Below are 27,883 nucleotides of genomic sequence, written 5' to 3'. Positions count from 1 at the left end.
GAAAGATGACTCTCACTTGATACTTTCTCAATATTCTGATGGTGCATTATCATGATGCAGAATCCAATTATCAGCAATGTTGCCACAGACACGAAGAACTCTTTTACGAAGTCTTTCTAAAATTTCTTTGTAGTAATATTGGTTAACTGTTCGTCCAGGAGGCACCCACTCTTTATGAACAATTCCCTGGCCAAGTTGACATCTGTCTGTGAGGTTGATGGTCGTCCACTGTGGTCTTCATCTTCAACATTAGCTCTGCCTTCACTAAACATTTTATGCCAACGAAAAACTTGAGCTCTTTACATAACCTCCTCTCCAAAAGCCTTCTGAAGCTTACCATAAGTTGTTGTCGCGTTTTCATCCAATTTAATGCAAAAAGAAATGAATGGCATACCATTGCGCAATATTATGCGGTTCCATTTTTGTGACGAGAGACACAAACACGTGTTAACTTATTACAGCACAACTCACGACTGAGCAGTTGCATCGATGTGCCGCTTGGACTAGAAGCAGCTTATAGACCAAGGTCAAAGATATTGTGCCTACACAAGCCTGCAGGGTTGCCACATCTTGCAAAGAAAATCGGTCTCATTACTTTATTGTCGCACCTCGTAAACCTGTGTAATAAATGTACACTCTTAAAATGTGAATTGATATTACGTGTGATATTAATGTACGTAATGATTATGTATGAAGTATCATATGTTCGATCTGAGGAGGGGGATATGTACGTTTCGAGAATTTCCGCATAAATACTAGAACCACTCAGCCTTCTACCATCTCGAACACAGGATATTTTAAATGTAAGTTTGAGAGAGCCTATCTACTGCATGTCACCTGTCCGTGTGTGCTGGTCTGAAATGTGTAGTGAGAAGACTGTAGACACGGCGGTCGAACGGCACCAACAAGTACTTGTCAGTCGCGACAAGGAAGTTGTAATGAAAGAACATGGCAGTCCCAAGGAACTTCTGTGTTATTCGGTGCTGTTTTATAACTTTGAGTTTTATGGTGATGAAAAAAACAGTCGAGTTGAAAAAAGATTTTTAGTAACTTTTAATACAGACATGCTAGAGGCAAGACTTGTTCACGATTTCCGTGGTTGTAGAATCAACTATGTGGTAAATATATCTTAATTTGTGTCTAATGTGAGAAGACATCGGTGACTTACAAGAAGTCTAGTGTTCATGTGAGAAATGATAATTTTGTTCTTTATAGAAGTTGAAATACACCGACAGTGACTAAAAGTATTCTTCGAGTACCTACTTATTTCACAAGTAGAGAGAGAGAGAAAGTGTCATATATATTCCTTTAGCTAGCATCATTCTTCGGAAAAGAAGTTTTGGAGACTGATGCAGCCGGCTATCCAGAGAAGAAGATCAGCTGTGCATATTAAGTAAGTCTACGTGTGTAAAAGAAGTTGGAAGGTTGCAATCCAACTTCACACATTCTTGTCATCAAAAACATTAGACCATCTGAGTTCCTTGATCTTTGATTATCATGATGATGGTTTCTTCCGACTATGTGAAAAGATTTTTGTTTATGGATTTATGATATATAATGGATAAAAGAGAGCTTACTCAGTCATCCAATATAATAGGGATCACATTAGATCCTGGTAACTTGTTCAGTTTTAATGATTTCTGCTGTTTCTCAATGCCACTAATGCTAATTTCTGTTTCACTCCCCTGTGTAAAGAGCAAGAATTAAATTGGGGCCATACTCATGGACCCGCCTCTGCAGAGGAAAATGGAGTTCAGTATTTCTGCTTTTGCTCTGCTGCTTACAGTTTCAGTTTCTCTGTCATCCATTAGTATCAGAGACAATGACATTTATGTAAGACAGACATTCTTTGGGTTTTGTAACAGCACTGCCCTTTTGACAGTTAGGCGAATTTCATCCAGCATCACTCTGTTTACTTATTTTATTTGTTCCATTATTTGATCTAGTATAATTCTGTGATGTGGTGTATGAACCTGATGACCCACATAATTTTACTTCTGAAATACTTAATGAAATGCAAACTGGTGATCAATTAATTCATTTTTTAAATATTTTTTTTCCTTTTCTTATTTTTTCTTCTTTCTCCCTCCCTCTGATGCTTAACAGTCTGCCTCATCTGGATCCTTCCTACCAACACTAGCTTTTCTGTACTGCACAGGTAGGAACTCTCTGTGCAATATATGTTGTGGTCTTGTAACAGTCCTGGTCTCAGCCTTAGCTAATCCCTGTCTTTCACCACTTATCCCCTTCTCTGCTCCCACTCCAGCACTACACAGCACAAACTAGTCTTTTTTTCCTCCTCTACTTCCTTCCTCCCCCCCCCCCCCCCCCCCTCCCCAAAAAAAATCTTGCGACTGCATCTAGGAGCCCTACCCAATCTCCACCACATCCCTGCATGCTCCCGCAAGCAGCAGTACACCTTCCCCACCCCTATGCTCTCTCTTCGCATTCTTGCCCCAGCGTCTTCCTTACACCCATCACCCACAGATTGCTTCTCCTATCAGGCACACTTGCTGTGTGCAGTCTGGCTTCAGAGACAGTGGTCAGGGACGTGTAAGTTGTGCTTGCGTAAGTATGTGTGTGTTTTATGTTTTGTTTTTGCTACTCAATATCTGCTCTACATGGCAACTGGCAGTCTGTTCTTTTCATAAAATTGTCATTATTCTTGATTTTCCATTATTATGATTTGTGCCACCCAGAACCATTTCATTATTGATACATTTATTAATGGATCTTACTGTTGCATACTTCAGTCGTTTAGGGAATATGTCTTCACTCATCTGCTGGTTACAAAGAAAAAAAGGAAGGTACTGTCCAGTCAGCAAACAATTTCAATACCTTCAAATAACTTATGGGAATGCAGCCAGGTGACATTCTTGACAACCCCTGATATTTTGGTAGCAGTTATGGGGTGTTCACTTGCCAAAATTTCAATGGTTTTTGAAGACATTCACCACATGCATTCCCATACGTTATATGAACATTTGATACATTGGGAAAAACTCAAGCTTTTCAGTACTTCGTTTGAAATACAGTCATAGCCAGGAGGGTTACTACTTTTCAGTGGCAATTTTTGTGATCTATTGGATAGTTGAGATGAAACAATGGATGCCTGCTGACAGAATATGCAATGCCTATGAGAAAAATGTGTTACTGTTCTGGTTCTCATGATCCGTATTTGTTCTTGTGTTTAAAGCTGCTATGAGGAAGAATTCACTTAATTCAGTGTCCAATAATTTGAACCCAACATCATGTGTGTCACAGCTACTGTTGTAATCTTGGAGTTGGGTATTATTTGATTTATCCAATTTATTCATTATATCTCTAATAATGCATCAAACTGTTTTACTTTGTCCTTGGAATTTTTCTTTTTAATGTGTGTTGCATGGTTTTTGCTTTTTAGATGACACTCTGAGTAATGTTGCAGAGTTATTTTTATGGAACATAGCAAGGTTATTTGATCTCAAATGTTAGCTGTAGTGTTTGTAGTGTATCCATCTATAACCTATTTATGTGTGTGTTTTGTTGACTGGAATGTGAATGTGGGGTTTTATTATTTTATTTTATTTAATATATATTTTGTTTTTATTTTTTATTTGATTTTCATTTCACTGCAAAGATATGCGAAGGCACGTATCGTTCTTAGATTTTACTGACACAAAAGTGTAGCATGGAATCCTGTACAATTATTGAAATTACTTAGACGAATTCATGCTCAAAAACAGTTCATCATTATAGGCCATATACACACATAAAAAAGTACTTCATCATTTTCAATACATAAGGACCTATGTATTATTTAATTACGTTTTAGTGCAGGTCAAATCTGTGCTATTGCACGTAACATAAATCATCCGAATAAATCATTAAGTACGTTGAAAATACCAGTTTCCTACAGATCACAAATGAAAGAAATAACATCGCCGAGCTCCAGCGTCAGCTGTGGAAAGAACGGGATAAGAATTATGATAATTTGAAATTGCCGCTTAACGGCGGCCAATTGTTGCCGTCCAGCAATGTTCAGCTTGCTGCCGGCGCAGCGTCTGAAATTCTATTGAAAATGATGGGACAAGCAAACGGGATATGTGGTGCAGGTTACAGTTAAAATTAACAACAGAAATACATTAGACATATATTGGAGCTCACTGCTCAAATAATAAAATACGTACACACCTTATGTAGATTGTGCACAATGGCGCCCTATCCGAACAAGGCAAAGCAAGATAGTGTCCGGTGCTTTTTGTTTCACGCTGATACCCTAAAAGAACAAAGATGATAATAATAATACTTATGTTACTCGCATTATTCCTTGACTTTCAGTAGTTTCTTTTACATATGACAAATATAGTTGCTTAATATCGTGGAAAAATATTTAATCATTGATAGTTCACCCAATCTGGGGCATGGGACATCATATGTTACATGCCATTTAGACAGGTGACAGTTCCCGCTCACTATTTATGATAAAGAAAGATGACCGTGATAAAATAGTAAAGTAGCATTAGGTAGGAAATAAGTCGTAAAATGCTGATGTTTTGTTTCATGTTTGTGCAGAATTAAACAGAGGCATGTGGTTCGTGTAACTGGCAAGGCATGACGGCGAGTAAATGTTTTCATCTGTTGTGGGTGAGGCCTTTTATGTTTTGACATCATGGCTGAGTGGTGTCTTGACTGTCAAGTGGTGGACACCCTCTCCAAGAATGTAAACAGCAACGAACAAAGGCAGCTCTAAAATGAAATGTGACTTACGTACAAACTGCTACATGTCGACTCTTTGAGGAAGATGTTATATTTGAATTAAATTGTATCTGCTCCAAGTTACAAAGTAATTGTGATCTGTACACCAACTGAAACAAATAGAAGATAGTCAATGATGAAATGTTGATGTCATTTCATAATTAGAGTAGATATTGTTTTTCCTTCCTTTTCAAGCCTTTCCAGAGCTTATGCACAGTTCTAGGAGATGCTGCTGTGCAGGACCTCTATGTAAAGAAGATAATTAACAGCGACTGAGTTACATTGAAGGTAAATTAATATATGATACATCAGGTGACAGATCAAAATAAGAGTGTTCACCCTCAGCTCCAAACATATAGGAAGACAGTCAAAAACACTTCATTTTGGCTCCCAGTGATCAGGACTCAGAGCATTGATGAGAAGGAAGAAGATAAAGAAAGCATAAAGTGTAAATTTCCAAGCATAAAGTGTAAATTTCCAAGATTTTGAAGCTTAATGAGTGATACATAATGGTGTTGCCAAGAGCAACAGGAAACAAACAGACTAAACGCATATATGTGGACATATAAAGCCGTTTTGTCAAAAGCTATTTACAGAATAATATGAAAGAAGTGAACTGATATATTCTGGACAAGTACTAAAATTTGAAGACTTTTTTGGTGGGTTCGGAGATGATGTTGAATCATGTCAACTGTAGTGATACAGTTGTAGCTGAGCAATGCTTTGCAGGTGTTGCGGTACGCCACATTGCAGTTTTTGAATCACTGCTTTCAAGACATAGGCTGCACCAGGTGGTACAACACATCACAATGTGTCACATCATACACACTGTTGCATCTGCTAATCAACCGGACGGTGTAGATTGACGGAAAGGGTGTGCTGTTGAAATTCTAATCTGTAAAACATCTTATGGAGACAGTCTGACATTGTTTTTATGTTATTAGGTTAGTGGAAACTGTGTGAGGCGACAATTCACATAACTGAGTAGAAGGTAAACAAAAGAAAAGGGTGTATTTGCATTATATGCCAGTGCTCACACAAGAGCATAGCGGCAGAGGCTGTGGACTGGCTACAAGCCATGATGGAGCAAATTAAGGATGTTAGCGCTGAGTTAGAGCCCACTAGGGAAACTTAAGTTAACAAATTTAGAAAATACTTTGACAGAGTTACGGAAGTAGTTGAAATAGATAACCAAAGCAATTTAGCTACAGAGGAAGTCAAAGAGCAGTTTCAAGAATTAGATGGCAAGATTAACAATGCCGTTCAGTTTTGCTGTTAAAGAATTCGAACAGGTTAAGTATCAAATCTCAAAGACAAAAGAATGTATTACAGTGTTAGAAAAATGCAAAGAATTCGGGGAAATAATTAGAACAACCAGGCTTTTCTGTATCTAATTTGAAGGGATGGTTACAGGAATTTGTCAGTCATATAGTGCAAGAGAAAGTAGAATTGACAAACATAAGCACCTATTCTAAGGAAGACGTTGCAGAACAACAAAAGGAATTAGGACAGTTGTGTAGGACTTACTGTTCTACTAAACATACTACATAGGCAAAACTAGTTCCATAATTTCAGGTAAAACTAAATGAACTACTGCATATATAAATGAGATTGTGGTTGAGATTATGAATAAGACATTTATAGGAGAACCCTTGTTGAAAATGTTTACCTGGTCATTATCACCAGAGACTGTCAGAAAAATTTCAAGAGAGGATGCAGGAGAATCTGCATACACCGACACAGAAAAGAATCAAGACTCTTAATGATGAAGATATTACATCTAGCTTTCAAATAAACAATCTGGAATTAGTGCATAGTTTTTGTCATTGCTCAAACTTAAAGGAGAAGACAAATAATTATTTTCCTCATTACAGGGGACTCGGACTATTGATATTTTTAAAAACATCTGGAATCCAATATATCAATATTTGAGAAAATATCAATATTGGCTCTTGATATGTCAAAAAAAAAGTGTCGATATATTGACAGAAAAAAATATATAGATAAAGATATCAGCTGCACATTGTAAATATACTGCCGGTTGTAATATTAGTAATTTTCGCCTCACAAACATTAATACACGCTCAATAAGTAAATGCCTGATGGCCTAAAGTTATCAAACAATTGTAAAGTAAAAGAAATGAACCATCGCATAGCAGCGACAGAGTCTATTATTCCTTATCTTTGCCGTTCTTGCGCGGCGCCTGTAAATCTCTATGCACATGTATCGATTAATGGTATAAAAAAGAATTCTGTTGTTTCAAGACAAATGAGGCTTTTGGTACCTCACCTTTTACTGTTGGTAGTCTATGAAAGGCGGACGCGGACTTGCTGCGTTCCGCAACTGTATTTTATATTTTATGTGAAAATATTGAGTGAATATGCTAATTGTTATTTTTTCCAATCAGAAAACATGTAGTTTCTTGTAACTGATTACGAAAAGACAGCATCAAGAGAACATTTTGACAGTTATGTATAAAGTATTTAACCGCAATGGTCATCTATTGTAATTTAATATGAAAAGAAATTACGATCACGCTGATGGGCCGAACGCAGCATGAGGCAGAAGGAACATTATCGTTTTCCTATTATTTCTGAACCAACTTTTTTGTGTAGTGTTGCATTTCTTTTAAAGTCTATAAATCTTCTGGTCCCTTAGTGTTGATCCGGGTATGACTACATCGCGAATATAAAAATGCACAGAAATGATAATGTTTCTCTTAGTCAGGTATTCAATGCTCAACGTATGTTATTATAATAGTGTAATCAATCCCTGATTCTGTTGCCAAGTGGCCCACCAAAATATTCACTTTTTCGACATTTAAAAAATAAATAAATAAATAAATAAATAAAATAACAATTCTTTTTCTTTTCGTCCCCCAAGAGCAACGCTACACGGTTTTACAGCTGTTTATTTAAGTACTGATTATTATTAAACCTAGCAGCCTGCTTATCCCCTTTAGTGCAAGAATTGAAAGGAAAATGATGCACATTCACACTTTTTGATAACTACTTTGCTAATAGTGGTAACCGCATGTAAGTGGCACAATAAGAGGTGACCAATGGGTCCATCTTTCAGTTTTGTCACATATCGGATTTGTCCTGAACACTTCATGTTGACTTCCTCTCTTTCCATTTTTGCCACCCACAGTGACCTAGCAGTTCTGGTGTCAAAATAGCATTTTGAAACTAAACATTCAGTTTTATCAATACCACTGAGTTTCCTCTCACACATCTCTGCCCACCACAAAGACCTGTCTTGTAATTTAGATTTTTGTTCATTATTTTCAGCAATTGTTTTTGAAGAATGTCAGTGTGAAGAAATAGCACACTAGTTGCCTTAAAAATTGTTTTTTAACTCAACAGGTGTGCTATTTCTTCACATTGGAAATCTTGTAATTCCATTCGCACTGTCACCCCCCTATTACAATCGGACTTCTTCTTTTGTGGCACCTATTCTTGCTTCACACATTCAAAGAGGAAGAGTCAATGTGATGAAAGCTCAAGAAGTAGTAAGACTCCTTCACACACTTAAAGTAAAATTATGTTCTACTAGTGTTTCAAAAGAACAGCTTCAGATGTTTACCGAAAGTTGTGAAAAAATATAATACAAAATAAAAATATCAGCACACAGTGTTGCCATTTTGATGTTGATACACCAGGAGAAAAGAATATCGATGTATTGATATTTTATGAACAGCCCTACAGGGGACCATTCAGAGTGCAAGACATACCACATCTGAAACCAGTATATTTTGTAGACGCTGACACAGGACAAAATAAAGGATTGTACCATATAGATATGCTTAAAAGAGTCAAGGCCCCAAGAGAGTTCATGCGCTTTGTGAATGTGCTGGATTGATAACCATTGGTTGCTCCAGTTAAATTGTTTTGTATTTCTCCTTTTAGTTTTCCCTGAGACAGTTTCTTTCTTCTTCAACTATGCTGTTATCTTTTCATAAAGTAATACCCTCTCCTATCACTTCTTCTGTAAAAATACCTGTACGAAAACAAAAGGAGACTGAGCTTGAAATGAAAATTGTCACGTAGACCCCTACATCTACAATAGCCAGATGCATAGTGCGTAGTGCTTGTTTTGTGATTATGGAACCACAACGTTAAGATAACAGGAAATCAATTAGTCCATAAATTTAACTTTACTATTAACTAAATTTATCATGAATATATGACAGTTAAAATTTCCACATCATTTATTTAATTGCACGTTACCACATACATGTAGTACATGAAAAACTAAGAATAAGAACAAATTTAGTTCTATTCTCTTGTGATAGTATTAGGAGTTGGAGGAATATATAACAGTATAAAACGTATAGAAAACTGAAACAGCAATGACAATGTGCTTTTCAATAAACTTTGAATGTTGCAAATGACTATTTCAAAATTATGAGGAAAATGTAATCAGTTTTATACATTTTTTAAAGCTGAATAAAGAATATAGTAGTATGGTTGGGTTTATATGTATGAGGTATCACCTTGTTAAAGTACTGACAGACAGACAGACCAACTTTAACAATTATAGTGTCAGTTTGACGACGACATGTGAAAATACTTCCCTTTCTCTTGCATTTCCTAGGGACTCATTAGATTCAATTTTAGGGCTTCTGGGCTGGGGAAACTGTGGCAAAGCCATTCTCTAGGAAATGCTGAACACCTTCCTCCTCCAGCACCTCAGTGAGGTACCTTAGCATATAGGGTACTTGGGGGTCAGGGGTGGTAAAGGAACTATCTATGAGGTACTGCTTCCTTTTCTTCTTCGATCCTAACATGCCTGTCTCCTTTCCTTGTCTGTTTCCTTTTATTCCTTTTCCCTCAGGAGTACAATAACCATCCATATGCAAAGTTCCTACTGCACGGTCTCTTCTCTTTACAGTCCACATAATTGAAGTTACAATGCAGAACAGTAGGATTTGAACTGGAGAGTATTTCACATATGGCGATGACAACAGTGGAATATTGATTAGATGACACATATTAGTCCAGGGTTGCCACAAGCTCTGGAAATCAGGAAATTTAAAATGTGTCAGGGAAATTTGAAAAAAACACTCGAAAAATCTTTCTGTTGTCTCAATAGATGAAACGGTTTGCTTACTGAGAAGTCATGCGTCGTTGCTAGGTGCAGCTGAGTACTACTCCCTCATTCTTACTGCTTCTCTCCTTCATATGACTCCCCTCAGCTTGCAGTCAGTGCTGCCCCCTCTTCTTGCTGTTAGCCTGGCAGTTGCTGAAGAGAAGCAGGGAGCATGAGGGGTAGTTTGTCTGTATCTGATTCTCAGAGATATTGATGCACGGCCAGAGACGGCAGTTATGTGTGCATGAGATGTGTCTGAGTGATAGTGCGAATATGTGTGTGTTCTTGTTTTCTGACAAAGGCTATGGCCGAAAATTTAGTTGTGAGAGTGTGGTTGTCTTTTCTGTGTGTCTGTCTGTGGCTCAGCAATCACCTTTACAGTGATTTGTTACCTATTCGCATTAGTATTGACGGTCCGCGGCTCGTGGTCTTGCGGTAGCATTCTCGCTTCCCGCGCACAGGGTCCTGGGTTTGATTCCCAGCGGGGTCAGGGATTTTCTCTGCCTTGAGATGACTGGGTGTTGTGTGTCTTTCATCCTCATTCACTCGCAAGTCGCTGTAGTGGCGTTAAAGAACTTGTGGAGTGGCGGCCGAACCACCCCGCGAGGGGTCTCCCAGCTACCCATTGCCATACGCTCATTATTATTAGTATTGACCCTTTGAATATTTTCACAAGCTATCTGTTGCATGGATTGATCACCACGGTCTCGTTTCATCAATATGGTGTCTGCGACATGTGAATAGCTAGCCACACATGTGGATTTCCGCAACGGGCCAAAACCGCAGGCCATTTCTGCGGGTATCTCTAATGGATCAGGCCTGCCGATATGAAGCCCATCATTTCCCACTAACGTGCAGGGCCTGCCCATCAGGTTTAGCCTCACCAATCTGCCTCCAGGCCAGGTCTCTTTGTGTGTGGTATAATGCGGTGGATTTTCATGGTTTGTCCTTGGACTGAGGACAGAGGTGCTCCTCGGCAAGCCAGAGGCCACAAGTATATTGTACAGTGCCATTTTATAGACATTTTATTTATTGTAGTACATTTTGACACTTTGAAAGTAGTTTATACCGGGTGATCAAAAAGTCAGTATAAATTTGAAAACTGAATAAATCACGGAATAATGTAGATAGAGAGGTACAAATTGACGCACATGCTTGGAATGACATGGGGTTTTATTAGAACCAAAAAAATACAAAAGTTCACAAAATGTCCGACAGATGGCGGCTTCATCTGATCAGAATAGCAATAATTAGCACAACAAAGTAAGACAAAGCAAAGATGATGTTCTTTACAGAAATGCTCAATATGTCCACCATCATTCCTCAACAATAGCTGTAGTCGAGGAATAATGTTGTGAACAGCACTGTGAAGCATGTCCGGAGGTATGGTGAGGCATTGGCGTCGGATGTTGTCTTTCAGCATCCCTAGAGATGTCGGTCGATCACAATACACTTGCGACTTTAGGTAGTCCCAAAGCCAATAATCGCACGGACTGAGGTCTGGCGACCTGGGAGGCCAAGCATGACGAAAGTGGCGGCTGAGCACACGATCATCACCAAACGACATGCGCAGGAGATCTTTCACGCGTCTAGCAATTTTTTTTTTTTTTGTTAAAATAAAACCCCATGTCATTCCAAGCATGTGTGTCAATTTTTGCCTCTCTATCTACATTATTCTGTGGTTTATTAAGTTTTCAAATTTATACTGACTTTTGGATCACCCGGTATATTAGAAAGTATGGATGATAAGAAGAAGAAAGTTGTGACAGTCACTGGCAGTTTGTACGCTATGTACTCATATATTTCTCGAAAGGAAAATCACACAATATCTGTAAAATAATAGACGTAACACAGTGGGTAATAACTGACAATGATGAACATAGTAGAACCAACATTTTATTGGCAGTGACCTATAGTTTCGGTTTACACAACTCTTCCCTGCCTTATGCACTTCGCCTACTTTTTTCTGAGGTATTTCTGAAATCAGTGAAGGTATTTTAAATCTCTTGCAACTCCAAGGAAATGCGTACTTTTGTCATCAAATGTGTTTCATTTTATTGAAATTAAACAACAGTAGTCTTACTGAAACACACATACCATTTGGCTTGCTTTCTCCATCTAAAAACAGTTCATTACAAAAGATGTTTATAATAGTACTTAAGATTTTTGCTCACAAGTTGGTTGGTTGGTTTTTGGAGAAGGAGACCAGACAGCGTGGTCATCGGTCTCATCGGATTAGGGAAGGATGGGGAAGGAAGTCGGCCGTGCCCTTTCAGAGGATCCATCCCGGCATTTGCCTGGAGCGATTTAGGGAAATCACGGAAAACCTAAATCAGGATGGCCGGACGCGGGATTGAACCGTCGTCCTCCCGAATGCGAGTCCAGTGTCTAACCACTGCGCCACCCCGCTCGGTGGTTTGCTCACAAGTGGGAGAAATACAGAAGTCCTTACTTTTTTTTGTCAGCTAATGTCCTTACATACCCTTTAGATCTCAAAATTTGTCAGGGAAAAATGCTAAACCTTGACTGGAAATTAGGGAAATATTAGGGAATTTCACTTGGGGAAACTCGTGGCAATCCTGTAGTCACACCACGTGTTGCAAGGGAGGAGAGTCCATGGAGGAAGTAGAAGGCTAGGAAAAATTGATAGTGTGCTAACATACGTAACAGAACAAGAGATAGCATGAAGAGTTAATAAGCTAACGAGATTGTATGCTAGCTTACCTTCAACAAGAAGTATGTTATCCAGGGTAGGAGTTAGAAGGTTAATGTATGTTCACGATGAAGGATTTCATAGAACAGAAGATGAGGTGCTAATGTTCTCCTAGTATACTGGAAATAAGTAAATTGCAAATACTCAAATAGTCAAGTGTTGTTTAAATCTAGTAGCTATAAGAGAGCCAAAGATGGAAATTGCAAAATAGGTGTAGGAGAGGAAAAGGATAGATGGATCCATAGGAGGAATGGCCTATGCCTTGGTCAGGTGAATCCATGAGAGGAATGATCTGTACTAATTCATATATGTAGCAGAGATGCGAGGATAGCCAAGCCCATGAAATGGATGGTCTATACCTGGGTCAGATGAATCCATTGGGGGAATGACTTGTACCATATTTTTTTGTGTGTGAAGGGAAAAAAGAGAGCATCCAAATCTACAATGGCATAGAGGTTTGACACAGTGTCTGCTCTTAGAACAAGTGTAAGTACAGTTAATATAGAAGTACGAAGCTGCGTATCGACTGAAGGTCACGATACAGAAGTTTCCTTCACATTAGTTATAAAATTGAATAGACTTATGTGATAGCCGAGATGATGGATGGTTAAGAGTATAATTTTAAATAATATTGTGTTTATACTGGTTACTGGTGAGGAGGAAAGTTAGTTATTAGTATTTTATTAATGATCTCATTCATAAGCAGCCATATCACCGTCATCACAGTCACTCAAGAAAGTTATAATTAAGCTTTACTTGTTTAATCAGAATCAGACGATGACTCTCCTTGTCCGCAGTCTTGATGATTCGAAGCGATCTGCAATCCTGTGTAAATAAAATGTCTTGGTTTTCCTGCATTGCATGGTCAGTCGGGAAACCTCGGATCAAGCGGAAAGTTTGCTTTGATAGAGTTTAATTATCTGATGAAATAATGGAGCTCTTGGATCTAATAATTGCAGGTTCGTTTCCAATTCATCGGAAGTTCCCTTTTGATTACCAACGAAACGACACCTCTGTGCAAATTTCCAAGTAGAGAGTACACATATAATGAAATTCCTTACACACCTCTGATGTAAATGCTCTGTATATATTTTCTTGAGTAGCATACAATATATTTTCAATCTCTTTCTTCCAGTAATATTGATAGCAAAATTACAATTATTCAATGCAGCTATTAGGCACGGAGAAGATCCTAGAAGTCATCTCAACACACCAGAGAGAATATTACAAAGAGTAATTATGTGCTCACAGAATAGTAATAGTACTGTACTACTTTGCACATCGATTCTGCGAGTATATAGATGATCAAGTAGGAAACGTAATTCACTCATAGAATTGTGCAGGGATAATTAGTAGAATATAAAGAGATATTACAAGAGCAGAGGTGTTCCATACAAGTTGACAAGAGCATGTACTTATATTTTCCTCTAGAGATTGTATAGTAGACGTATACCTGACAGATAACTCCTCAGGTAACAACAATGTAAGAAAGTGTTGGAAAATTGGTTCAAACTCACATATGCATATATGTACACATACTTGTTTCAAATAAAATAAGGATGTAATTCTCAAATAATAGATAAATAAAAAGAAATCTAAATGGTGTACTTGTACAAGATTAAAGATAATGAAGTACCTAATAGCATAAAGAAAAAGTTTTAACAATTTTTTTAAATTTAAATCTTGTCAATATATCTTTCTTGGCAGAAAGACTGGTCATTACATAACAGTTTACTGCATAGCAGAATCTGCCTGAGACTAAATAAAAGACTTATCAATGTCTAAAGATTAAAACTGAAAGGGCATTACTAAAAACAGTGTTGAGAACTGGAAACAGATGGGACTATATAAGACTTTTGCCTTGTTGTTGAAGATGAAAGCTGGAGTATTTTCTCGTTAACAAAAGGTAAATTAGCATTAAGTAATTACATGTTTTATAGCTTTATGTTATCAGTTGTAACCAGCAGAATAAAGAGTTATCCTGACATCTTTACTGTAAGTGGGGGAATCTGTAGTGTTATATGCTGTTTAGACAAATGATATTTCCCACTCCCTATTTATGAGAAGAAAAGATGATCGTCACAACATGGGAAAGTATTATTAGGTAGAGAATAAGTAGCGAAACACATATTGTGTATGTAGTCAATTTGTTTCATATTTGTGGAGAGTTGAACAAAGAGGTGTGCAGTTCGAGTAATTGGCAAGGCGCGATGGTGATTAAACATCTTCACCTACTGTGGGTGGGCCTTAATGTCACAGCTTGGCAGTGCCTTGACTGTCAAGAGACAGACACCCTCTCTAAGAATGTAAACAGCAATGAACAATGGAAATTCTAAAATGAAATATGACTTACATACAAACTACTTCTTGTCAAGTCTCCAAGGTGGATCTTAAGTTTGAATTAAATTGTGTCTTTTCCAGGATAAGAAGTAATTGTTATCTGTACTCCCACTGAAACAAATATAAGACAGTCAGCTATGACAATGGAAAATCCAGGATGGACTGTAACAATATTATGAGAAGGAAAGTTGCTTCTCACCATATAGTGGAGATGCTGAGTCACAGATAGGCACGAAAAGACTCTCACAATTAAAGCTTTAGGCCATTGGCCTTCGTCAACAACACACACACATATTTGTGTGTGTGTATGTTTTGCATGATTCCATGGAGACACAGCTTTGCTTCTTTCAGCTTCCCTACTACAACAGTCCCTGTCCTGCTGGAAAGGAAAAATGGATTCATAGTTGTTTAAGAATAATTTTAGGGAAGAACTCAAATTCTCCTTACTGTGTGCCAGTGTTAAGACTTTTCCTATTATCTTTCCAGTAAATTACCTGTGAATTATGTGAATAAGTCAACATGTATGATTGTAAGTTACTGTACTTTTTCCCTTCTTAATGAAACCTGATTGACAAGGGTTATTTATAACTACCATTTTTCCAACATGTCCAGATAAATCATTTATTGTGGAACACACTCATGCTTCATGCTAGGTTTAGAAATAAATTATTGGTTGCCCTTGCACAATGTCTTCCTCATCTTACTAAGGATATTGCTGTAGGGAACAAATCTTGGCTGGACATTAGTAACTCTATATACCTTTGTTCTATAGCTGACATTAAATAAACATAGAAATCATCATGTATAATGGCTTCCCAGTTATTTTTAATAAGTCTTAATTGTACTCACTCTAATTACCTGATGGATATTAAATATGTCCAGGATGCTTCACAGTTTCTATTACAGGCTTCTAGGTATTGTCCAGCAGATAAAGTTGTGACAAGGAACCCATGTACAGATATGTACCATTTGGATGTAAAATAAGTTTGAAGACTTGGATCACTTTCAGATCCCTCACTGAGAACAGGCTGCCATCATCACTCCCCTGACATAATGTGCTCTTTGTTTACAATCACTGCTGCAGCAGATACACCTTGTGCAATGAATACAGCTTGTGCAACGAAGAGCAGGGTTACCTCATGGAGCATTTGTAGATCACATAGAGTGAGAGATTCAAAAGTGATCTGATCTTAAAACTTATTTTACACCCAAATGGTACATTTCTGGACATGGGCTCCTCATCAAAAATTTATCTACTAACTCTCCTCTACAATCCCTAAAGTCTGTATTAGGAATTGTGAAACACCCTGTTTATGACTTTTGTCCTTATAATATATGGCGTGAAGCTGGTACAGTGCTAATGATCTACTCTTTCTTGACATTTCCCTTGATCATTGTCTACCCTCGTCCACACTACAAGTGGATCTCTCTCATCCTGGTGTCTGACTTGTCCTTCCTTTTAACCTTCCACAACGTACCTCTCTGTCCTCCCCAAGGAAGGAACTATTTGTTCTGAAGAGTAGAAAGTGACAGTTCTATTTGCACTACTATGCATTTCATTTCCTGAAGACGGGTCAGCAGTTGTGGTTCATTTATTAGTTTTCTTGACTGAAGATTCCTCTGATACAATTAATACCCATGTATTTGCAGGAAGTGATTTAGGGAAGTGACAGAGAACCTCAGCTAAAAGAGCCTAATGGAGATTTGAACTCCATTCCTCTCAAACAGGAGTCCAATATTACAATCTTGGTGTCATATCACTCTACATTATTTCTACAAATAAATTATTTTGACCTTCATAACTGATATACTGGATGACTTCCAGACTGTACTAGTGTGTTTGCTTTCAGTGTGATTAGCATGAAACCAGCCTATTTTGTCCTCCGCCAGTCTGTCCATAGAAATCTCCAAACCTCCACATTCTGTCTGTCTGTCTCTCTCTCTCTGTCTCTCTCTCATGCAGCTCTATGTACATGATAGTTGACAAGAAACAATAGTCTGACTACAAGTTTGCATAAACAAAAATGAAATAACATTAGTTACATATTAGAGGTGCAACTGGAAGCAAATTACTAAGGCAGTATGATTAAAGAGCTGTATAAATGTGACCAAATACGTTTCTTACAGAGTCATACTTTTTCAAAACATGTGATGAAGTTAGGACAATGTCATTGTGAAAAAAAATGATTTTTTTGCAAAGATCATCATGATAACAGGAGGCAATTTTAACAGCATTTGCAATTGTTTTGGACAACAAGACATTCTTTTGTTGACTGGAATATCTGTAGACAGCTCTCTTGGCCTTGTATGCACTTCACTTTCATCTCAAGATTGAAATCATATCCAGAATTTTCCTTCTTCTCTGTAGTTTGGTTAGGCAGCCACTCCATTGACTGCAGTCTTAGAGGTGACATTTGCTTCACACACTTCAGGTCCAAAGTAATTGAAAAAGATGGATCACCATTTTGTCTGTGGCCATGCCTTTTGAGTATTTTCTGTACAATGGCACTATTGCCACCACAGTCAGCTCCATTTCTGAGTGTTACAGCTTTACGTTTGTTCTTAGTTTGATTAGCACCTTTATCAAGACAATCAAGAAGATTATTCCAGTGCACAGTATTCCGAAGGTACCTGTAGAATGAAAATTTTGTGTGAGCAATGGTTTCATATTATAAATGTCAGTAATCAAAATGTCCGTATGTTGGTCTCTGCAAACTACTCTTTGTTATATTTTCTAACTTACGAGAAAAGGCTATAATACAATCAAAATTACATTTGTTGTGTTACATGTAGAAAAATTAGTTTTCATTTAGAAGCAGACATTCAGATTTCATTCTTTTCTCTATTAGCAACAGATGATACCACTTTTATTAATTGTAAGTATGCAGCAACTGAGTCTCTCTCTGAAACTTCCTGGCAGATTAAAACTGTGTGCCAGACCGAGACTCGAACTCGGGACCTTTGCCTTTCTCTCTCTCTACCTATTCCCGACACTATATTTCTCCTTTGTGTTCACAGATTTTCCATAAACACCATCATGCTTGACAGCCGTCCCCACAATGAATTTAATCTCATTCCTGTTACACCATATGCTAATATGAACCTCTATTTTCTGTTATTAAGATAAGGATACATCCATGCAATAGGAATGCCTTTAATGCCACCTTGATTTGGCAATATTGCAGGAAACATTAACAGGATAATTCTTCTTGTTTAGTTCTCTCAGAACAAGTTCATGAATTTAAATATTGCTTTCTCCACATAGAATCAATGGATGAATTCACAAAAGACATGGAAATGATAGAAACTTCATCTTTAAATTGCATTAAGAATATATTATCACTACACTGTTTAATGTTATTCATGATTAAGCAATCTACATTTAACATGTTGAGTAAGTTGTTCAGAAAGCTGCAGCACTAAAAATTGTTGCTTCCTCCTTAGTTTTGTTATGAAGTTCTGTTAATCTGCTATTAGTAGCTTCATGTTTACTTGATTACAAAGGTATTTTTCAAAGAAAATATTTTCTTATGCGCAGAAATGCTGAGTCCTATTAATGGCATATAATTACTTGTCATGTAGCTATGCAACAAACACTGCCACTTCCCTTGTAATTAACAGAACTTTTCAATCTCTTAATCTAGATATGAAGATAATATGTAGAAAGAGTGGCTAATGAGGCAAAGTTTTTAATTTTCCTTTGAATTGATAAAGATTTCCAATTACTTTCTTTATAATAAGCAGGAGCTTCTTGAACATCTCCCCACCAGTGCACATAACTCCATTTTGAGCCCTAGAAAAGGAGAAAGGCTTACTTGAAAATTATTTGTACATCTTTCATTATGGCTGTGTAAATCACAGTTCAACCGAAACTAATTTTTATCATCAGCAACTTAAATCATTAAGGAGTAAATGTATTGGTAAGTCACTGTAAGACTTCAAAAGCTATACAGTTACGTACTTTACAAAATAGTCTTACAACCCACTTCTGCCGGGGGAGGGGGGGGGCGGGGGGGGAAAGAGAGAAGCACTTTATTTACTTTAGGGGATAGTTCCATCAGACAACAGAGGATGAAAATATGCACACCAATACTCTTGTCTTTAGGTCAACACAGTTAAGAGATGCTTTTAAGGGCATAACACACTGAATGCATCTTCTTGATTATCTATGTCTCCATTTTGTATTTGCATCTCAAGGAATTTTACATAGTATATTTATTTATTTATTCAGCCATTTGATGCATTTAAATTGATACAGATCATATTGTTACAGATAGGCCTTGACATTTTGATTATAGAATGAAACAATGGAAAATCCAGGATGGAATGTAACACACAGTGTATTCCATAATTTAGTGTATGTATAGAACAATTACAGAAAAGTAAACAGATGATGTTATAGATTTACAGTTTATGATAAATTGTTTTATATTTAAAGTTGCGTAGGTATAGTTTATCAAAATTGAATGACAGTTACTTCTGTTATCTTGTTTTTGCATGCATCATACTTTTGGATTTACTATCATATATCAGAAAATTCATTTAACGAATAAAATGGATTTTTCTCCATATTTCTGTCTCTGTGCTTAATGGCATTTATGTTCTGTAGTTGGAAGATTTTTTTTAAAGACAACTGAATATGTATGTCATCATGTATGTTACACTTTTCTCATAAGAAACTGTCCTGTTTTGAATTGTTCTTAGTTTCCAGCAGTTTCTTGTTTTCTATTAATGAACTGCCTCATTTTTCTTAAACTTTAAGGATTTCAGTACTAACAATTTTTGCTAACTTTTGCAATGTGTAGCAGTCTGAATTTAATATACAACTTATGTTAGTTTATCATGAAAGTGGAGATCCAAAAATTTTGCACAAGGTACTATCTCAAGTTTCTTCTCTTTGATATTTAGTACAATCTCAGATGTTTTTATTACATATTTTTATAGCTCATAGTGCTTGTTTTTTTATAGGTTTAGCATTAATTTGTTATTTCTAAACTAGTTCTCTAAATTTCATTAGTGTGACCATGAATGTGTACTTCTGGTACTAACTGTTCATACTGCTGGTTTTAAATAGTATAATATGAGTCTTTGTGAGATTCAGACTTAAACTGTTAGCTGTGAACTACTCTTAGCTGTCTTCAGCCATCATCTACACTGTGTCTGCTAAGGTTGAGTTTGGGTGCGTGATTAGTATGCTTCTGTAACAGCAAATATGACAGTTTCTGAACTGGTCTTTAAAGTCATTGGATGATCAACTGTGTAGGTTAAGAATAACAGCAACTCCAGCACTGGTCCTTGCGGCACTCTAAATGTTATGTTCCCAATTTGTGATTAGTTTCATGTCTGAGACACACTGCTTTCCACTTTGAAGGTACGATCCCATTCATGCAAGAGGTATGCCATTAATACTGTAATGTTTTAATATGCTAAGTTGAACTTCTATTTTTTTTTTTTTTTTTTTTGTCCGTCTGACTGATTTGATGTAGCCTGCCACAAGTTCCTTTCCTATGCCAGGCTCTTCATCTCAGTGTAGCACTTGTACCCAATGTCCTCAATTGTTGTTGTATATATTCCAATCTTTGTTTTCCCCTACAGTTTTTATCCACTACAGCACCCCAAGTACTATGGAAGTTTAATGTAGACTATGTGTACAACTGTGACTGTGGAAAAAAGGAGGCCTAAAAGCCAAAAAGACAGGGAAATTATTCTTTTCGTGCCTTAAAACATGTCATACTATACTGACCTTCCTTCTTGTTATTGTTTGCCACATGTTCCACTCCTTGTTGATTCTGCGGAGAACCTCTAATTTCTTATCAGTTCTAGTTTCCAACATTCTTCTGTAACATCACATCTCAGATACTTCAGTTGTCTTCTTTTCTGGTTTTCCCATAGTTCGTGGTTTGTTACAATTTCTTCTTCAAATTAAGGCTGATGTTTGATATCAGTAGACTCTAGTTTTGGCCAGGAATGCCTTCTTTGGCTATGTTTGTCTACTCCTCCTTGCTTTGTCTGTCATATGCTATTTTGCTTCCAAGGTAGGAGGATTCCTTCCCTTCCCCTATTTCATGGGCATCAGTTTTGATGTTTAGTTTATCGCTAATCTCATTTCTGCTGCTTCTCATTGCTTTCATCTTTCTTTGGTTTACTCTCACACAATATTCTGTACTCATGACGTTCTTCATAGCATTCAAAAAAGTCATGTAATTTTGTTTCACTTCCAGTGCAGGTAACAATGTCATCAATGAATCTTATTATTGATATCCAATCACCTTGAATTTTAATCTCTTGTGAAACTTCCTTTTATTTATGTCATTGCTTCTTCAGTTTATTGACTGAACAGTAGGGGCAATAGACAGCATCCCTTTCTTACACCCAGTTATTCGGATAACCATGTTCTTGGTGTTCTAATCCTATTTTTCCTTCTTGGTTCTTTTACATATTATATGCTTCCTAGGCGTGGCTCATAGTTTCCCTAGTCGTGATGGCTGCAACATTTATGGTGCCAGGGCTCTCTAAAATGTTTATAGATTGTATTTCCTTTCCATAATTAACTACTTAATAATGCCAAAAGCGAACTCCAAAACAAAATCTATAGGTAACATATTAAGCAGCCAACGTCATGTTTTGTAACACACTATGACAACTCATGTTCAGAAAAAAACAGAACATCTTGAACAACTAGACATGACATGTACATGTACATTAGTATGTTCTGTAGAAATGACTAGCATTTGAACCATGTCGGTCTGAAGGTTCAAGGTCAATATCGATATCACTGCGCAACATCATCTACAAGTAAGATGTGCCTGTGGCTCTTGTTTTTACTATAAATTGAATGTAATGGATCAGTGTGACTTGAGTAGACATGCAAAATGCTTTGCAGACATATGGCGAACCGTTACGTCAAATTAGTAATTTTGAAAGAGGGCACATTATTGGCATGAGAGAATACAACATATTCCTCCAGGAAATTGCTGCTTTTGTGGGACAGTGTTTTGACAGTGCAGCAGGTGTGAGCAGAATTGTTCACGGAAAGCTGTAGAGCATGATGAGATCGGTCAGGTTGCACCTCCTGAGAAGATCGAGACCTCATCCGAATGACATTGCAGGACAGATCTGTGTCGTCCTTGACACTAGTACAACAGCAGAACAGTGCACGGCCACATGTTGCTGCATGAACACTTGCTCTCTTGGTGTCACAGGATGTCAGCCTTTTGCTGTGGCCCACTAGATTACCAGAACAGTCGCCAATCAAAAACGTTTGGGATATGGTGAAATGACGGGTGCACTGCTGTGACCCAGTGCCAACCATACAGATGAATTTTGGAACCACTTGAATGCAGCATGGATGGCTATAAACAGGATGCATGCCATTCACACCTTACATGTGTCAGTGCCATCATGCATGGAACAAGTTATCAGGACACATGATGAACACTTTGCCTACTAGGCAACAGGACACATGCTGAATCAAGGTGACTGAAATGCTAATCATTTCTGCAGTACATAGTAATGTAGATGTCCTGTGAATATGAATGTCCTACCCGTAGTCATTCGAGGTGTTCCGTTTTTTCTGAACATGAGTGCAGTTTAGCTGTACTGCATGCTTAATGATTTTTGTATTTTCAGTTCCGAACTGAGACATTTAATTTTTTTTTTGTGTGTGTGTGTGTGTGTGTGTTCAATCCGTGACATTTATGAATTAGTGTCATGAAATAGCGATGCTCTGTGACATCACAGGTACTGTGCTGTGACTGGTTGACAGAAGCACACTGAGCAGTTCCCATGCTGATTTATGTTTTTGTGAAGTTAACATGCCGTGTTTGTTGGGTTTCATATTTATACTTGTGTATTACGAAAGTATTCACTTAAAATAATGACACGCCATACTAAAGATGTCTCCAAAACATTATTTTTTGTACAGTTTGTTGTGCTAAAACATCGGGAAATACGATGCTGCTGGCTAAACACGTTCCTGTGCAGGAACATTGTTCCAGTGAAATTATGTATTTGTTCTTGCCTGGATTTGCACTCTTTGTTCTTGATTAATGTGTGGAATGGGTTTGGGTGCACCAAGTCCTTTCAATTTCACCCTAATCTCACTTTCCAAACTTTTCCCTAACAAATTACAAATTGCCATGATGAGCCAGGACACGGTGGGGGCTGGTATAATGAGGTTTAAGTGCTGGTCTGACTCCATCTCTACAAAGCACGACATGAGTACTGGTAGACAACTCTTTGTGCACAGATGTTGGTTGTGAGTCATGACATGATGCTGGCTGGGGTTGGATTTGCAAGATGTGCTCCTTCAGCTGCCCTATGAAATCTGGCAAATGTGAATCGCCCCCATCAAGGCATGTGAATCAACAAATTCCCCTGCCAGCCTCAGTGTCTTGCTGTATATCATTTCTGTTGGTGCTGCATCAAGATCTTGCTTATGCACTGTGTGCAGGCACACCATTCCGAGTCATAACACTTGAGCACCGTCTTACGAGATCTGTGCCACTGTTCCACCATACCGTTACTGGCCGAATAGTAGCTTGTGGTAGAATGGTGAGCTGTGCTGAACAGCTTTCTGAAATGCGCGAATAGCTCCCACTCGAACAGCCACCCTCTGTTGGTAGTAATGTGTAGTGGACAACTGTAACGTGCAGCTCATTGAGACATAAATTCCACTGCCAGCATCTCTGTGGAGGTATTGTCCACTAGGATCGCTTCTGGCCTATGCGTAAATCTGTCTACGATTGTTAGAAAATAGTGCTGCCTGTCTGACAACAGCAGTGGTCCCACGATGTCAGTGTGAAAATGGGCAAATCTCTCTTTTTGTCTCCAGAAAGTTCCTGATGGGCATGTGGATGTGGCGTGAAACTTTACTGCGTTGTCAGCCTAGGCACACACAAGCCCATTGCTGGCAATCCTTCTGTAACGCAGGCACATGTAATGGGGAGAGAGAAGTTTAGTGGTTGCCTTGAGTCCTGGGTGACAGACGTGAAAGCTATGAAAATGCACTTGCAGAGCTCTGCTGGTACATGGGCGAATCTTTCCAGTGGTGGTGACACAATATAACTTTAGGTCTGTTCCTGGCATGTTTACGAGTGAGTTGAAGGCCTGCCTTAGTATATTTGAGTAGGTCGCAGAGCTCCTGATCAGATTGTTGCACATTGGACAGGCATAGGAGGTCAACAGTTTCCATTAAGGTACCAACTTGTGACAAGCAGTCAGCTACAACATTATTCAACCCTGAGACAAACTAGATATCCATCAAAAATTGTGCTACAAATTCAAGTTTGTTGAATTTTCTTGGCGAGCACTTGTTGTTGCTGTGTCAGAAGGAGTACGTGTGGGGTTTATGGTCTGTATATATTGCAAATACTCCTGCTTCCAGTTATGCATGGAAATATATCATCACTGTGTAAATGGCGAACAATTCTCTGTTGTACACACTCCATCTTTGTTGTGTGGGCATTAGCTAGTGTGAGAAAAAGGTGAGGTGTTGCCATGTCGTGTTTACATATTGCTGGAGTGCAGACTCGATGGCTTTCTGGCTAGCATCCACTACCCATGCCAGGGGTGCATTTGCCGCCACATGAGAAAGGAGTGCAGTGTCGGCTATGCTATTTTTGGCAACATCAAACATGTCAGTCATCACCGGTATCCAATGTATGAGTGCTTTGCCTTTTGAGTTTGGACCGTCCACTGCGCTGTGAGTGACTCTTGCAGTTCGACTGCCCATGGCAGGTGGCAGCGGTAAAAGTTAAGCATGCCGAGAAATGTGCATAGTTTCTTTGCTGTTACTGGACATGGAATATTTAACGTGGCCTTGACCTTCTCTGGTAAGGGCTCTGATCCTTCCAACAAAATATGATGGCCCAAGAAAGCTATTTCTGGTTGGTCGAATACACACTTAGAAACATTCAGGACAATACCGTGTGCATCCAGGTGCCCAAAGACTTTCTCGAGATGATGCTCGTGTTCCACTGTTGGTGTCAAAGACAAGAATATCATCCAGGTACGCAAAACAATTTGTAGCACTGAGTCTATAAATTGGTGCCGTTTTTGCACAATGTTCCTCAGGCCAAAGACCATAAATAAACTTTCAAATAGGCCAAAACATGCTATAATGGCCATTTTAGGAATGTCTTCTTCAGCAACAGGAATCTGGGTGCACATTTTTTTAGCGCAATCAAGCTCTTTGAACACATCAAGTTACTTTCTGTTAGGAATGTGGGTGTACACAATGACTGTGATATGACTTTCAAATGGTAGAGCCCAGCAATCAGTCATCCTTTTCTCAATGCATTATTTCATGGTGTCAAGGCATGTCCTAATATGTCAGTACCCTTTTGTTTGGGCTTCTGTCACAGTTAATTCAAGTCTTGAACTAACTTTTACAGAAGCCCGAACAGGGGGGCTGACATACTAGAATATGCATTGATACCATGAAGTAGTGCATTGATGATGGCTAGGCACTAGCTGAAATCTAGATTTACCTAATAAAATCTGAGAGAAAAGGACAACTGATTGCTGTGCTCTATCATTTGAAAAACACTGAACACTTGTTTTGTGCTTGAGGCGTGGTTGTAGTCTTTCAAATGCAGCACAGGGTAACAGTCAGGCATGGTCCTTGCATTTAAGGCATGGTAATCACTGCATACTCACCATGCTCCATTCTTTTCAGTACGAAATGTAGGAGTTGGAAAGACAACTGATGCCTTCAGCCAGTATGGTATTGAATTCTGCTTTCACAGTGGCATATTTGACTGGGGCCAGTCGTCTGCACCTACATAATACGGGGGTACCTACCACACTACTGATATAATGGAAAGTATCACAGCATATGCGTTGCAGGGCCCAGGGAGGCCTTGTTAGCTACAAAAACTGGTTAAGTAGTTTGGTGTACTCTCCTTCTGCCACCTGGATGAACTTGTTGTCACAGCAGGCCGCGTGGCATTGGACTCCAGCTGTAGATAGCCTAGTGACGGTGTCCATCAAGTGGGCTTTGTCAACGTCCAGGAGCAGGCAGTAGTGTGCTAGGAGATCTGCCCGCTTTATAGGCTGTGCCACATCCGGGACGATGAAATCCCATGCTAAGGTAGGTAGCAATCCTACATCTAGCTCCATATATTGTGTGCCGTATGTCTGGATGGTGGACTGTTAGCCGCCGACAGTCTGTGGCCAGGCGGCACTTCCGCAGTTTGTCTCTCAGCAAAATACTAGGCGGCACTTCTGCAGTTTGTCTCTCAGCAAAATGCTCAAGTCCAATCCCATGTGGACCAAATATTTGAGCCCCTACTGGTGGTTGATTGTAAACAAACAGGCAGAAGAACAATCAGACACATCGACTTCTGCCAGACGCTTAAGGTTGACATATATGCGCAGCAAATTACACTTATGTGCTTGGTCACCGAACTGCTGATGGTACCAAGATATTAGCTCCTTGTGAGCCGTCACAATGAGCGCTGGGTGCAGAATGACTCCACAATCTTTATCGATGTCTACCTTTAATGTGGCAGTCAGCAAGAAGTTTGCTCAGTTGTTTGCTTAAGATATCATCTTTGTTCAACAGGCCAGCATTCAGTTGCTGTTTCTGCGCCGCGACTTTTTTTGTTAACTTGTCACAATTGCATTTGGCTTCTGTTGAAGCACTGCTGCAGGATTACCGTTGGGACGCGACAGGAGGTAGGTACGGTACAATGACGTCCTGTATCCAGTCGGCCAGATTGGCCACGTCATCCAGAGGCATTTCACTTTGTGATGCGATTATATCTTGAATTGTGCTGACAGCTTGCTACTCTATAGGATGCATAGTAACGTGCCCAGGAAAGTGTGTGCGTCAACCTTACTTCGTAGGTGACAGAGGTATTATGAAAGCTTGTCACCTATATTCTCCTGGGTGAGAAATTGTTGTACCCTCTCTTCCTGCGAGGTGGACATTCGATGTACGAGTTCAGCTTTCAGTTTCTGGTACGCGTCCATCTCCAGTGACACTGTTATAATATCCTGTACCTGTAATAGAGCTGACTAACCTCTAAATTTGGTAGAATCTGTCATTATTCCAGGGCACAGAAGACCTGCCTCCATGTGCACAAACAAGAGCATAGGGTTTTTCGGTCAAAATGGTGGAAGTTGCACTGCCAGTCTTGAAGTAATGGCTGCATCATTATCCAGAATGTTTCTGTTGTGCAACACCATTTGTTACCAGTAATTTACAGTTGGACAGGGATATGAATCCCATTCCTTCCAAATATAAGTCTGGCAGCTTGAGAATTATATTGGCTGAAATTTGTAATAATATATGCTGTGCATGTGGCACCTTCTCTTGTGATCTGTATTCCTGGCCATGATCACATTGGGGTCACCAGTGTTGCTAACCTCATAGGAATACAAAGCTGTGGCCTAGTTCGACATGCTGCTCAGCATGTGGACTAAGGACAGCAGTTATTGAATTCAACAATTCGCTGACTTAACATACGTGTAATAAACTCAAATAGGAGAGAGAATATGAATGTTTATTTCCTTCAACAGTAGTGGAAGAACTAGTTACTAGTCAATGACAACAGAATAATTAATTACTACATCACAGAAATCACTGAACGTCCACGTGTGGCAAGGAGTAAGCACGAGGTAGCACTCCAAGCACTCTTTGCCATTTAGTGGCAATCAGCTGATCGTACAGGCCAAGTGTGCGATCTCACATATCACGTAGTTACCACACCGGGTTGCAATTAAAGCCACATACAGGTTAACAAACTGTTATGTTTTTGCTTAAATTCTAGAGCTCATACTGTTTAACAGTGAGATCATCAGAGACAGGGAATTAACACAGACAAAGAAGGAAAAAAAAAAAAGTGGATTAGATAGGTTGTAACGGGTTTAAGGAACTACTTCACCATTTGTTACCAGTAATTTGCAGTTGGACACGGATGTGAATCCCATTCCTTCCAAATATAGGGTGTACATGAAATTCGAGAACACTTTCAATTATTTATTGCACAAGAACT

Source organism: Schistocerca piceifrons, chromosome 1 (assembly GCF_021461385.2).
Source record: "Schistocerca piceifrons isolate TAMUIC-IGC-003096 chromosome 1, iqSchPice1.1, whole genome shotgun sequence".
Classification (NCBI taxonomy): Eukaryota; Metazoa; Arthropoda; class Insecta; order Orthoptera; family Acrididae; genus Schistocerca; species Schistocerca piceifrons.
The sequence above is the reverse complement of the archived record's forward strand: the minus strand, read 5'-3'. Positions refer to the sequence as shown.